Here is a 14,485-nt window from a genome sequence, read left to right as displayed (position 1 = left end):
CCAAAGTGCGGAGTGTGTGGCTATGAGGAATGTACCCGGAAAGGTGCGGGGTCGACGGTTGAAGCGACGAACTAGTAGGTGTAATTAAATGTCTGCCAGTGGCGCCTGCTAGATTTTATTAACCCCGTCTCTTTCTGTCGCCATAAAAATGAAAAATAAATTATGGATATATTTTTCGATATGCTCCCCCGCAAACTATTATTCTGTGTGCGCGCCTGACCAGCATTAAACTTTATTCATTAATTTTTCGTTACAATTATTATTCTTCTAAAAAGTCGTATCCTGCAGACCATTGAGAGTTCGAGACGTGTGATGTATGGTACCTAACAAAATAAATTATTTTAAATCACATGGCGGAACTAATGCCAATTAAAAATATATACTCGGGTCAGATTACGGTATAAATTCCGGATTTTTCATTACACTGCATGTCGTAGGATCGTACAATTTTAATTCGTTGCAAATAACGTTTGTTGTAAGTAGACGATTTTATTGAATCATCTTGTTTGTTATACGGACGATTGATTACACTATGTACTGTAGGTTCCTACATAAAAATAACATTATGGAACATATTTCCGTAGAAATGTTTTTATATAATTAATACGTACCTACTTAATTATAATGTTCGAAAATAATATAATATGTAATTACCCGAAGTTAGAATACCGCCGAACATAGAATAGGTACACTATTTTGGAAAACCTCACAAACATACATACACACCTATTAGAAAAATCTCAGAAGAAAACATATTGGAAAGATTGGGTTTCGTACACCCATTTTTCATTTGTTTATCACTCGTGTTGTAGTTTAATGGAAAATAGTCAGTTTTGGCTACACACATAAATAGTAATTTTGAAATAAAACAGAATAATGTTCATACTAGAAATAGTTCGTTTTGAAAAAAATCGCAATTTTCAAACAGCAAAATCATATGAAAATATCGCGATTTGGTCGAAAACAAATATGCCAATCGATTCCTGGCATACCAATGTATAATTGTGCATACTTAACTCATTTTCGTCAATTTTGGAAATAGTCACTTTTGCATTAGAACCCTACAATTACCACCAATAGCTGTTGATAATTTATACCATTAAAGTGCAATATTACTTACTAATATACTAATACTAGCTAATACTAATATATTACACAGGGAATTATTAATTTAATATTATTTATTTATAATATTTAACAAAATATTGCTATTTCGGTAACTTACAATATTAATGTCTAAATAAAACACTTAAAAATACGTAATAAAACCATCGTAATACAAGGAACACACATTAAAAAATAGGTAGGTAAGTAGATTATAAATACAATCACATCGTATAGGTATATTATTTATGTAGTGTTAACCATAAATTATTTAAAACCAATAAAGACATCTCATAAAATTCGTATTGAATCTAATTGGACCAGCAAACTAGCGCCACATGTTGTAGAATACGTATTCTACGGTGAAATGTTCAACGAAGAACTCGTCATTTGATTAAATGTTGCACGAACTCATGTTTCACGTACTGCGGCGCACGAATAAGTGTCCCACGAAGAACTGCATACGTACAACTTACATGTAACCCTCACTATCACGAGGGATGGTTTCCAATCCTGACCTTTCAGCGGCGATTTTCAATGACGCAAATGACGCAACCGATTAGTAAAAAATAAATAAACGGGGTCTGCAAACCTGTCATGGAGACCATCAATCAAAATTTCGGCGTCTTATTGCGGACGTGAAGATCTCTTCGCATAGTTTTGTTTGTCCGGAAGTATTGTTTTAGGTTTGGCTTTGTATCATATAGGTATATCTTTAAATTCATTTATTTCCGTGCCTTTCTCTCCCATGGCACTTTTTATTAAATTACGTCTTTCATTAAACTCAGTCAAAGTTCACTCGAGAGCGTGGCGAGCTCAGTCTTCGGTATGTCCTCCTGAGACATTCCCAGGCGTAAACAACTGCTGATGATTTACATCCAAACGTAGGGCCTCGTGATACGCTCGTGCGGAGCGGTTGGTTTGGAGTATCCATGGTTGTGTTATACAAGAATCTAAATAATATGCGTATTCTTCATAAATTTAGTAATAATACTACCGCATTTGACAATGTTAAATTAGCGACGTCGCGTATAAGTAGGCAGATAATGAATTGCTAAGAGACAGAAAATCAAAGCAGAAATTGCGAATATTATAAAACTGCATCTTTGATAGCAGATTTCGGGACACAAGGATTTTTCTGGAGGCGGATTGCTTACCTAAATGAATAAATTTAATTAAAACTAAACCACGTTTGAATAAAACAAGCGAAATAAAAATATTAAATAGTTTAAATTAAACACATGCATTTGGATAATTAAAACTCAATTGCCATTTTTTTTATATTAGGGCGGGCCTCAAAATCAATGGACGCGTCGGACACTATACGACATTAAAGGCGCCACTGGAATTCCTGAAAAACGATAATTTTATTTATGCATCTGTCAACAGTCTAGACCAGGGGTTCCCAACCCCGTGCCCGCGGGCACCATGGCGCCCGCGGAACGATTCGTATGTGCCCGCCACTATTCCACAGAGACAGAATTATCACGCTAGCCTGACACACGCAGAAAACCCGAAGTGAACGAACGCCACGAACTGAGCCGATGAACGCCGAAGCACGTGAAAGTAGTCACGTGCTCGTACCGTCCCGATTGCTTCGGCGATCATCGGCTCAGTTCGGGTTTTCGGCGTGTACAAGGAGTGATGTGCAAATAGCATTCCCCGCCTGTAACCGCGTTGTTGTCATTGTGATTGTGATTGCTGCCCCGTTCGGGTCGCGACAGTTAGCTAGGAGACATCTTCGTCTGACGAAATACGAATTAGGAGTTTTGATATTCCTTCTATATAGTTCTAAAATGAGTGGACCGAGTAAAGACAACGAACCTATAATTTTAACACTGACTGGGAGGAATCATATTGTTTCTTTAATGTGAAAAATAAATGCGTCTGTTTGTTGTATGGTAGTAGTACTACATTGCCGAAAAAACATAATGTTGAACGACACTTTCAGACAATTCATGCCACTTTTGATGTGAATTATCCACTTAAATCTGAAGTAAGAAAGAAAAAAATGAAGATCTTGGCATAAAAACAGCAAATGTCACAAAACACTTTTTTTTCAGGAGAGGGTAAAAACGTAATATCTTGGTTGTCAAGAGAAATTTTATTAATTGAACAATGAGGAATTATAGAGAAACATTATATGCACTATATGAATGTAAAAATTATATTAAATTTATTTCGGTTAAATAGATATTTAAAAAAGAATGAGTGTGACATTTGCTGTTTTTACACAATTTATGGACATGTGTTGTTTTTATTGCAAAATTGAAAAGATCGAAATGTAAATAGTATGACTAAAACTATAATTTTATTAAATAAAATAAAGAATATACATTTCTGTTATTTTTTAATCATAATACAACTTTTAATAAGGTTTGAACATATTATTTACCTATTAACAAACGACTTCAATGTATGTAAAAAATCAAGAATTAAATATTTAAAAAAATGTTTTAATTATGTGCGAGTTGATAATGATTAGTTTCATATTATTATTATTGATTTAATTTAATAAAACACATTTTTTATTATCTACTTATTCCACTTTAAATAAATAAATGTGGACCGGTTTCGTCCGTCTCTGTTTTTCTGCCAACTGTTTTCAACAGTTGAAAATGTCCCTCTAAGGCGGACGAAACCTGTCCAGATTTATTTATTAAAAGTGGAATAAGTACTAAAAAAATGTGTTTTATTAAATTAAATCATTAACACAATGGATTTCCACCATGAATTGATAGTTAACACGAAAAAAGAAAACCGATTAGCTTCGTCTGACACCTTCACTATCAACAAATTAAACGATGCATTTATTGAGTTTTGTAAATATTTAGCTCATTTTAAAATATATTTTTTTTAGCTCCTTTCAATGGAATTAATCCACCATTATGTTGTTTTAAATGCAATCGTGACTTGCATTTGATTTTTCTTCACTACATTAAATCTATCCCACAGCCCAGAGAGAAACTGAAATGTTCGCAAAGCTAGCCTACAAATTTTTACCGAAAAATGCCAAAGTTTTAACCTATATTTGATATTAAAAAAATCTCTTTTCCGGTCTTTTTAGATTTTATAATGAAGGGCCTAGAATTTTCTTTATTGCATCCAATACCACCCTATTCAACTGATCCGAACTATCAACTGAACAATAATGAAAGTCACCGTTTTGGTAAAAACGTTGCTTGGTGTTGTTAATTTTTCTCTTTCGAGACGTTTCAGATGTCTATGCTAGTAATATCCATGATAAAATATAAAAACAATCATAAGAAAACGTTATAAAAAGCAATAATTAAAAGAATCAAGGATAATTTGATAGCTCAGACACTAAATTGTATGGAATGTATACTAACATTATTAACGCCGCCTGGTGATAAAAGTGTAGAACTACTGGACCTTTGCTGTTTTCACACAAAAATGCCTGGACTATTGCTGTTTTTAGAAAAGTGGCATATTTTGGAGAGCAGATTTGAGGGACTTATGATTTTTTTTTTAAATATATCTTTGCACAGTTGTATGTAATCATACACAGGGAATATAGAAATGCAATAAAATGAAAATGGAAAAAAGTGGACATTTGATGTTTTTATGCCAAGATCTTCAAATATGTCAACTAAAATCAAGTCTAACTGCACAACAGACTGTTTTCACTAGACATGTGGAAAAAATCAAAGATCACATTGACATATTGATATTCTATTTTTTTATAAAATGTTTTCTTTGTATTTGAGTTTTTTGTTTACTTTGTTTACGTTTTGTAAATACATTTCTCTGTGTGTATGCAATTTGAATAATAGTTTTATTATTTTGAAACATTTTTGTTTATTATTTATTAATAAATTATGAATATAAGAAAATAAATTATGGGAAAATGAGAAGTTATGGAAGGAGTTTGTTGATTAAAAATAGGTGGTGCCCGCCACCCTACCGATATTTTAGAATGTGCTCTAGAGTACAAAAAGGTTGGGAACCCCTGGTCTAGACTCTAGACGACATGCGTGCTACACGACGTTTTCGGGTTCAAAACTGTTTCCTCGTATCATGCTTATCAGGCACCAAAATCCGGAAAGTACGAGACTAGAAATGCCAGAAATCGAGCGTGGCCAACTTTGCGTTTTTCTTGCCAGATCATTTTTGAATAGGCATCTAGCTTGGATAATTCGCATCTGGCATATGGTGTTAAATCTAGCGTTTTCCGACACTACAGACAGCTTAAAATTTCTTATAATATTCTTAGCTAGAATATTAAACTAAATTTACATGAAAATGTTCATGATTTAATTATGTAAAATATGAAAATGCATTTTTAATATATACTTACTTACAGTGACGTCCCAAGACAAAATGCCGCCATATTTTTTTTATACAGCACTTTTTATCATCCTTCCATGACTCAAATATCTAAGAAATGTGTTGTATGGATACATTACTAACACGATATACCTAGTTATACCACTAAAATTCCATTCCTGCTTCAATAGACAATATTGCCAGTCTATGGTTTCAGATAGGTAACTACATTTAAAAATACATCCGATAACTTCCAAAACTCGCTAGTGACTGGCAAACATATTTGGATAAATTTTAAATTAGGTATGCACGTGTCATTGCTGTTCACCAAGAACGTGACGTCCAAGAACAATGGAAGTAAACTAGACATCGCGAACCCGACAAAAAAATAAAGTCCTGTTAAAACTTTCATAGTATCTAATTAATAATTAATATTTTGTTTCCAACCAGTGAGCTTATTTTTTTAATGGAAAGATATTTCCGTTATTACTAAGTTAAGGTAGCTTTCTATGTATACCTGACGATTCTCCTAGATTTGCCATGAACAAAATGAGTGTATTTTTTTCAGTTTATTGCAAAGTAAAATCACTTTTGTTTTTATGTACCTATGGCATTTATTTTTTTACCTATTCATTTTGTGAATTAAGTAAGCAGTGACGTCCCGTGGGGGTAGGCAGATTGAGCGTCGCTTGGGGGCGGCAGTTACTCGAAGGGCGGCAAATCGAGAAGAATCATTTGGTTTATATAGAAATAGTTACTTAAACTTAGTAATAACAAAAATATATTTCCATTTAAAAAATCAGCTCACTGGTTGGAAACAAAATGTATTAATTAACATAAAAGTTTTAACAGGACTGTAACTTTTTTGTCGAGTTCGCGATATCTAGTTTACTTCTGTTGCCTTTCGACGTCCATGGTGAACAGAAACGACACGTGCACGGATGATAAAAAATACTGTATAAAAATGGGGCGGCATTTTGTCTAGGGACGTCACTGAACAACAATTATGATGCCAGGATGTTTTATACTTCGATTATTTTTAAAACATGTCGATTTTTTTTAATGAAACGATCGCATCGTCTGTTTCAACTTGTAAATTTGTATTCGTTCCTTCATTCCGTCATTTATTATGTGCCGCCCGTATGCAATGCATGATCTCTCTAGTGCCTACTCCCGCGAGAGATCACTGTCGTCATGTAAATGCATCGGTAGGTACTAGTAAAATAAATTTGTATCACACAATATCTAAATATTATTTGAATTTGGAATGCATGTCATTTTAAAAGTTTGATATTTAAGTGATAGTCGACCAAATATAAATCATGGGTTACGCATACGATAGGGTCAAATTTTTATTGATAAAAGTGCATTCACCGATATGGAATTTGAGCAACGGACGATTTTTTTTAGTTTTTAGTCTGACATAGATTGTCACATGATTCATAGTTAGTAAGTTAGTCTAAATAGAAATACATACAATATACCTACTCAGTTAATCATTTAGATTTTGGAATACACGATACTTTATTCCATACAATATCTGAACACAAAACAGGGTATTTTTTTCAGAAAACGGTTATGACATCACTGATAAAAATATCTAAAAATTACCTTTTTTGCAATGTAGGGTTCAAGGCGGTGGGAGGTGCGGTGTTAACAGAATCTAGCAGGTGCCACCGAGTTCCTCATTTACCTCGCGGACCCTCGCACTTTTCAGGGTATATACCTAATGTGACTAGACGTCCCGTTTTCAGGCGGCGTGTTCCGGTGTCCTCGAACAACGCTTCGGGACGCCAAAATGTCCCGTTTTCGAAAAGAAAGAAACTTGTGACCAAGATACAGAAATATTTGATGAGTATTCACTTTTTTATAATTACTTACATTACACCGCAAAAAGTGTCTGAATGGAACACTGCGAATGTTTCAACCGGTTTCAATTGGGTGGAGTTGTTCAAACACTTTCGCGCCATTAATTTGAATCTCAAGAATTTTCGAATAATTATTGAATACCTATATTTTTATGTCTGCCCGGCATTAATGCACCGAATGGGTTTACAAATAAACGAAGCAAAAACTAAATACATGCCTGTCTATGTCATACCACGAGAAGTCTCACCAAAGTTAGATATTGGTGCATACAAGTTTGATACGGTCGACAGTTTCATATATCTTGGATCTCTTGTAACTCGACATAATGATATTACAGAAGAAATCAACAAGAGAATCATGTCTGCGAATAAATGCTACTTTGGCCTGTTAAGACATTTTAAGTCCCGCATACTATCTCGCCGAACTAAAAGCACTCTTCACAAGACACTAACTTGTAAAGCCAGTGCTCACCTACGCATCGGAAACCTGGACATTAACTCTGCGAAATGAACGAGCCCTGAACATCTTTGAAAGAAAAATTCTCCGCCGTATATATGGACCGATCAGGGATGGCACCAATTGGAGCAGAAGATATAATGCTGAGCTCTACGGGCTGTACGAAGATTGCAGCGCAGTTCAATCAATTGGGATTGGGAGACTGCGATGGCTAGGTCATGTGCACCGTATGAATGACAATGAACCGGCAAAGAGAGTGATGTCCAGCAATCCAATAGGACGTAGAAGAAGAGAAGGGCCAAAGATTCGCTGGTAGGATGGAGCTGCCAGTGACTGCCGTATTCTGGGGGTACCAAATTGGAAAGCGGCCACACTGGATAGGGACAGGTGGAAGGAGCTGTTGGAGGAGGCCAGGACTCACACCGGATTGTCGCGCTCCTGATGATGATAATGACTAATGCACCAGTAGAAAGCGTCTTCTCTCTTATTAACAAGTTGTGGACGAGTGAAAAAACACAGTTGAAAGTAGATGTCCTTAAAAGAGTCAATCCGAACAAATCCTGCCAAGAATTTCATTCGTTTTTGAAATCAACACCAGATATACTTACCTACTTAAGAAAATTTATTCTTCGGAAAAATATAACACCTGATAAATTTTCATGTATTCATTCCTGTAGGTATGTATTTTTCATTAATAAATAAAATAATATGTAAGTACCTACTTACTATGAAAAAATATGTGGAAAAAATATGGGGGAAATGAGAACATTACTATCTTGTCAATTGTATTTGAGGCGTCTAAAACGGTAAGTAGGTACCTACCTTTTTGTTTAGGTGTCCCGGTTTGGGGAAAAAATAAATGGTCACGTTATATATACCCCATACCCAGACACTCCGAAAGTATCAACACGTGGCCTGCAGCTATATCTATGGGTGCTCATCGACGATTTATTGCGACCTGTCGCATCCACAAGTGGTTATCGAATAAGCGTGGTCTATCGGTTATAAATCATTAGGACAGTCAGTGTCTGTTTCTGTTGTCCGCGCTGTCTTATCTTTATACCGTGTCAGAATATTAAAGCAAACATTTGATGATCCTGATGAATGCATTAATTTATGAGTGTCATGGGTCTATCCACTGACACAGGTCTTGCGTGCCGTAGGATGCTGAGAGGGTGGGTAGACCATTTGAGAAAGCTGTTCGATAGCTAATCATCCGGGTCACGATCGTCAGACATGAGGTCCTGACATTCTATTTACCTAAAGAATTTGTATTTCTTTTGTTCCCTAGGGGTCTGAATTCGAAACTCCCTGAATATTCATCGTTAGAATCAAAGCGCGGAGTGTCATTTCATGATTACATGCACCAGAGAAAATGCAGTCGGTAGTAGGCGAGGTAAAACGGAATTTAGTGGCATTCAACTGTCTATCATAAATTTGTCCATGCGGAGGGGAAATACAGGAAGCCAACCACATCCTCTGGGAATATCTGAGTATGTGCTCCGAACGGGAGGAAATGCTCAAGTCGGTCCAACCAGCTTTTGGGCCCATCGGTCCGTTCGACTTGGTTGTTACTAAGGTTAATTATCTTGCTTTTTAAAAAAATTGCGGTGTCTTACTGCGGGTGTGAATATCTCTTCACATTATTTTTGCTGTCCGTATCATCAGCTAAGTTTTCTTTGTTATATAGGTACGCAACATAACTTCATTTTCTTTTCGTAATTTCCTTGTGCTTTTCTCACCCTGGCACTTTGCATTAAAGTAAGCTCATTAAACTCAGTCAGAGCTCACTTTGAGTGTAGAAACTTAAGTCTTGGGCATCTTCTCCCAGGACATTCTCAGTCAAATTGTTTCAGATGCTTCACATCACCAATTGTACGGTCCCGCGATACGCTCGATTAAGACCGAGTGTGGTGCGGGGCGGGTTTCGGTGGAGGGCTCTTAGCTTCAATGTTTATCATAAATTATTATATTATACAGAAATGGATTCACACCGTTTTTCTGTTTAGGTGGCTGCTGTAATCAATGTAATTTAGAATTTTACCTTCAAAATAAACACTGATATAAAATACGTATGCCAAAATATACTTTAATAATATTAATACTATCGACCGAAGGTACTTGATGGAATTTGAATTTAAATTCTAATGGATTCAAGCTCTCTACTATTCCATTACTTAAATGGAATAGTACAGAGCTTGAATCCATTAGAATAATTTTAATATACTTTAATATAATTTTCTTTTGACCACTGCAACTTTTATGGAACCATCTTTGGAAAGTCGACGTTCTATATCTGATCAATATTTTCTTTTTAAAATTATCAATGGTTTTGTTGACTCGCCAAACCTACTCGAAGGGGTGGGTTTCCTCTGGTGGCCGCTCTTGTTTAAGTTACAATAATAATAATATGTATTTCTCCACTGTTGATCCTTTTGATAATAATTCACCTGTTTCATTTAAACGCGCTATCTTCAAAATTTTGTATAAAAAGATATATATAAGTACTCATATATTTAAAAAAATGTTATTTTTATATGTAAGTATAATTAATTATTCATTATTTTTCCTCATTTTTCTCATGTAATTTTCCTATGTAATTTCTTTATATTTATGCTATTCTTACTTTCTATCTTGTTAGGCTTCTATGTTATAATTTATAGGTACATGGAAACTTTGCTGGTTGCAATAACTTTTCATTATTCTATTTTTAATTTTCGTAATCAATATGTAACTGTTTGTTTCCTTAATAAATAAAACAATATAGGTATAATAAATAATAATAATAATATTAGATATTGTGGTATATTTCTACAAAGGCCCACTTTACACGTGAGACTAGTTATATTAATCAACTAATGTATTTTTTTGAAAATGGAATTCGAAGTCATTTTATTTTAATTTTATCAGTAAAGTTGGTAAACATACCTACATAGGTACATAATGTAATATTAATGTTTTTTCGCCGATATCAATCACAGAAAATAAAATTTTCAATATTACATATATTGTAGTAGGTAACTATTGTTTAAAAAAAATATAAGATAAGTTTTATGGTGTTATCATAAAATAATGTTTTTGTTTTTTTACTTATCTACTTAGTGTGCGCAATAATTTGAGCATCCGAAATGAATAATCGGTTTAATATTAATATTATTTTATCAATCAACCAATGTGAATGTCGTTTATTTTTATTTTGCCAATGCAGCTGTTGACGAATGCAGCGGCGATTTTTGTGACGCATATAACGCAATCGATTCGTTGTTATAATATAATATAATATCTTAAAAGTATGCGTATCTCTATAAAAATATATTACAGAACACAACGAAATCACTGAAAAGCTTCTATAATATTATAACAACTTAAATAGATACGTAGGTACTTAAAATGGACTCGAAATGGACTGGAACACATCGGAACGCAGTTCCGGTTCGCGAAGTCGCCGAAATTATCGCTCCGTCTCGTGAAATCGCGTCAATTAAATATTGCGTCCTGGTTGGTGAATTATTTAAAAGTAATTAAATTCACCTACTTACTATATACTTATATAGCTTACATTTTTAAAAATGTGGTAAACTTAGGCCCGTTTCAGACCGGACACCGGTGTCGCGCTCGTATTAATATAGGAGGCCTTTGTATTCGAATAAAGGGGCCTTTCTAGTATGTTTATGAACGTCCTAGAACTAATGAGTCAACGCGTGTCTGGTACACTTTTCCGTCGGCCGCTATATTCTCAAGCTGCCGATACACTTGTTTTTATTACCGCAGTCAGTTTTATGTTCTAATTTGTAACGCGTCTGAAACGGGGTCAAAGTTTTTCGCCTGCAGCGCTAACTGTTGCATGCCACAAGTTGATTGTTAGTTCACAGTTTTAACACGTGGACAAAAAGTTCTTGTTCTACAATAGAATGACATATTCTTGACACGTGTTTAAGTGTATCACATACACTCGATATCGGTTGCCTGTTACTCCACACCCATTAGGTATTTCAGTTCCCATTAATTCTGCGTTCTCTGGTCTGGATAATATCGTGGATGAAAAAGACCAAAGAAATAAAAACAAGAGTGTTGGCATCATGGCCCCCACATCCTGAACCGGGCCCCCATGCTGGGATCTTTGGCGGGCCCCCCTACATATCTCTAAGGATAAAGGCAGTGTGATGCTCTACAGTAGCGTTTTCCAAATAGTGTACGCGGTAAAATTAATGTGTATATTTAGTGTTTTGTGTTATATATTTGAATACATCTATTTGAATCTAGGAGTTGACGAGACGAGTGTCGATACACAATTAAAATTTTTATCGTACAACCATATAATTTTAAGTAATAACATTATTGAAGGAAAATAACTCCGCGGGCGACTTTTTTACGATTAAAGCAAATTTGTGTTGTGTGTTTATCTCACTTATCTGGTCGACTGGCCTCGCTGGGCCCCCAGGCTAGAGCCCTGTCAGCCCCCCCCTTTATCAGAGAGATATCAATTCTACATCTTATTATTCAAGTGAAGATCTCCAGTAAGCGTACTTAGTTGTGTACATACCTATCTTGGTTTCAATTAGGTAGGCATCGTGTGTATGTGTATAGAATAGTGGTTATCACGTGAAATTTATCTATGGCCGCACAATTGACATTGACAGTTCAATGGAAACGTCTGGTGGCCGCACCAAATTTCACTTTAAGTTAAACAAAACAAAAATTAAATTTATTTACTAAAAAAATGGATCAATTTATTTATAGACAAGTCCATTTAATAAAAGATATTTGAACATTTAAATAATAATGCAAATGGTAATTCCTCAATATTATTTTTTTCCAATGCGAGCCGCATGGCTGCTTCTAAGTTTACAATCTGTCAACTGGCTTCGATATTTGTTTTTTATGAAGTGCATTACACTGAATGATCTTTCACAGTATACAGTAGTAGGGAAAATCGACAATATTAATAAAGCAATTGTTGCCAATTCTTTGAATTGACTTTATTCTCAGAAACGGACTGTTTCGCACGTCATGATCTCATCACAAAAACACATTTTGGATCACTTGAGCGTGGAAAGAAATTTAAGACAAATCATGTGTATTCAATTTCATAATTTTGTAAATAAATTTTTGAAATATTATTCTGTAAAGCGCTGGTGGCCACACATGAGAACCACTGGTATAGAATAAGAGTACATACCTAGGGGCGGCAGGTAATATGGAAGTATGGTGAAGCAGGCTGGTATGGTGAGACGGGCTGTTAATCAAGTTGCGGCAACATTTTCACGGTAAGATTATATTATATGGGCACGTTATAATGACCAAAGTAAATCCTCCGTGATGCCCTGATTTTTTTTTATCGCGTCGTTATTTCTCGTAAGTTGTCGGTTATTGTTGGCCTGCTTCATTCAGTTGTATGAGAAAGCCGATTCCTTACCTCTTTATTTAATACCTCTATGGTACATACCAATGTGTCACACACTATTGTACGACAACATCTTGGCTACGTAAAGGAAGGCGCTGTTGTCGACTAAATGGGAGGAGCTTGTTAGTTTATAATGGAAGTGCGGTTAAAAATGGAAGGAGCATGTTAGTTCTAACACGTAGCCAAGAAGATGTCGTCGTAGAGTAATGATTAAATTATTCGTATGGTAGCTAATAATAAGTACCGACCCAACCCAATACACCGTAATACAAAGAATGGCAATAAATTAATATACCTACTTAATATGATTTTATCAGGTCTCGAAATGGACAGGAACGCACCGGAGCGCCGTTCCGTTTCGTGAAATCGGTAAAATTATCGCTCTGTCTCGTGGAAAAAATTTGTTGAACGTCTGAACTAGATAAGCCATTTAACACTCTTATTTTTATAAAATACACATAAAGTTTGATAACTTTGAGCGCTCCGGTTCGTAATCTTTTCCATTTCGAGCGCTGGATTTTATTAAACTTATTAAAACTAACATTAATAATTGTCTATTATTGTAAAAATGCTCTAAATTATTTGTTTTATGTTTAATTTAGAAAGAATTAAGTGATTAGTGTGATTTGATTACATTACTAACGACACAATTTTGTCGCCTATTACCATCACTTTACTCTTTACACAAACATTACAATTTACAATATTCGATTACACACGACAAAGGCTACACACAACCGCCGACAAATATTTCGTAGCCTGCGCAATGACTCATTCGCATTTGCGATGTTTCAGACAACTGCTCGTATCGAAATAAGAGAGAAAATGAATGGTATTATTAAAATAACTGTAATTATTATTATTTTCACGCGCACTCAATAAGTATGTATAATATTATAGTACACTAAAGGTCTCCCGCTCTGCTAGCCCCTAGACCAAAAGCCGTTATTAGGGGGCTCCGGACTCCCCTTGATCCACCTGATACACGTACTTCCCATATGTAAGTTCAATTATCTCGAAAAGTAGATCGAAAACTTTTGACTGATAACGCAGATGATTGCCATTCAAATGAGTACCCGAGACAGCGAATAAGCATTTATATGTAAAGAGGTAATGCAGTCGCTGTTTTAGGTGCTCTCGAGGTATCTAGGAACTGGATGAGGTATTTTATATATTTAGGGAAACCTACGATATCGATAGTTTTATAAATATTAATTTATATACCTACCTATTATATTTACTATTATGTCGTTTAATTTTATACCTCTTCTCACTAATTTTATTTTACTCTTTTATCTCACTGTAATTTTCCATAACTGTAACAGTCACGATTTGTTTGGAATGACATACATAATGTAAATAAAT

The sequence above is a fragment of the Rhyacophila brunnea genome, unplaced genomic scaffold, assembly GCF_057557595.1.
Source record: "Rhyacophila brunnea isolate RB1 unplaced genomic scaffold, BYU_Rbru_1.0 scaffold_14, whole genome shotgun sequence".
NCBI classification, from domain to species: domain Eukaryota; kingdom Metazoa; phylum Arthropoda; class Insecta; order Trichoptera; family Rhyacophilidae; genus Rhyacophila; species Rhyacophila brunnea.
Note: the sequence above shows the minus strand (reverse complement) of the source record.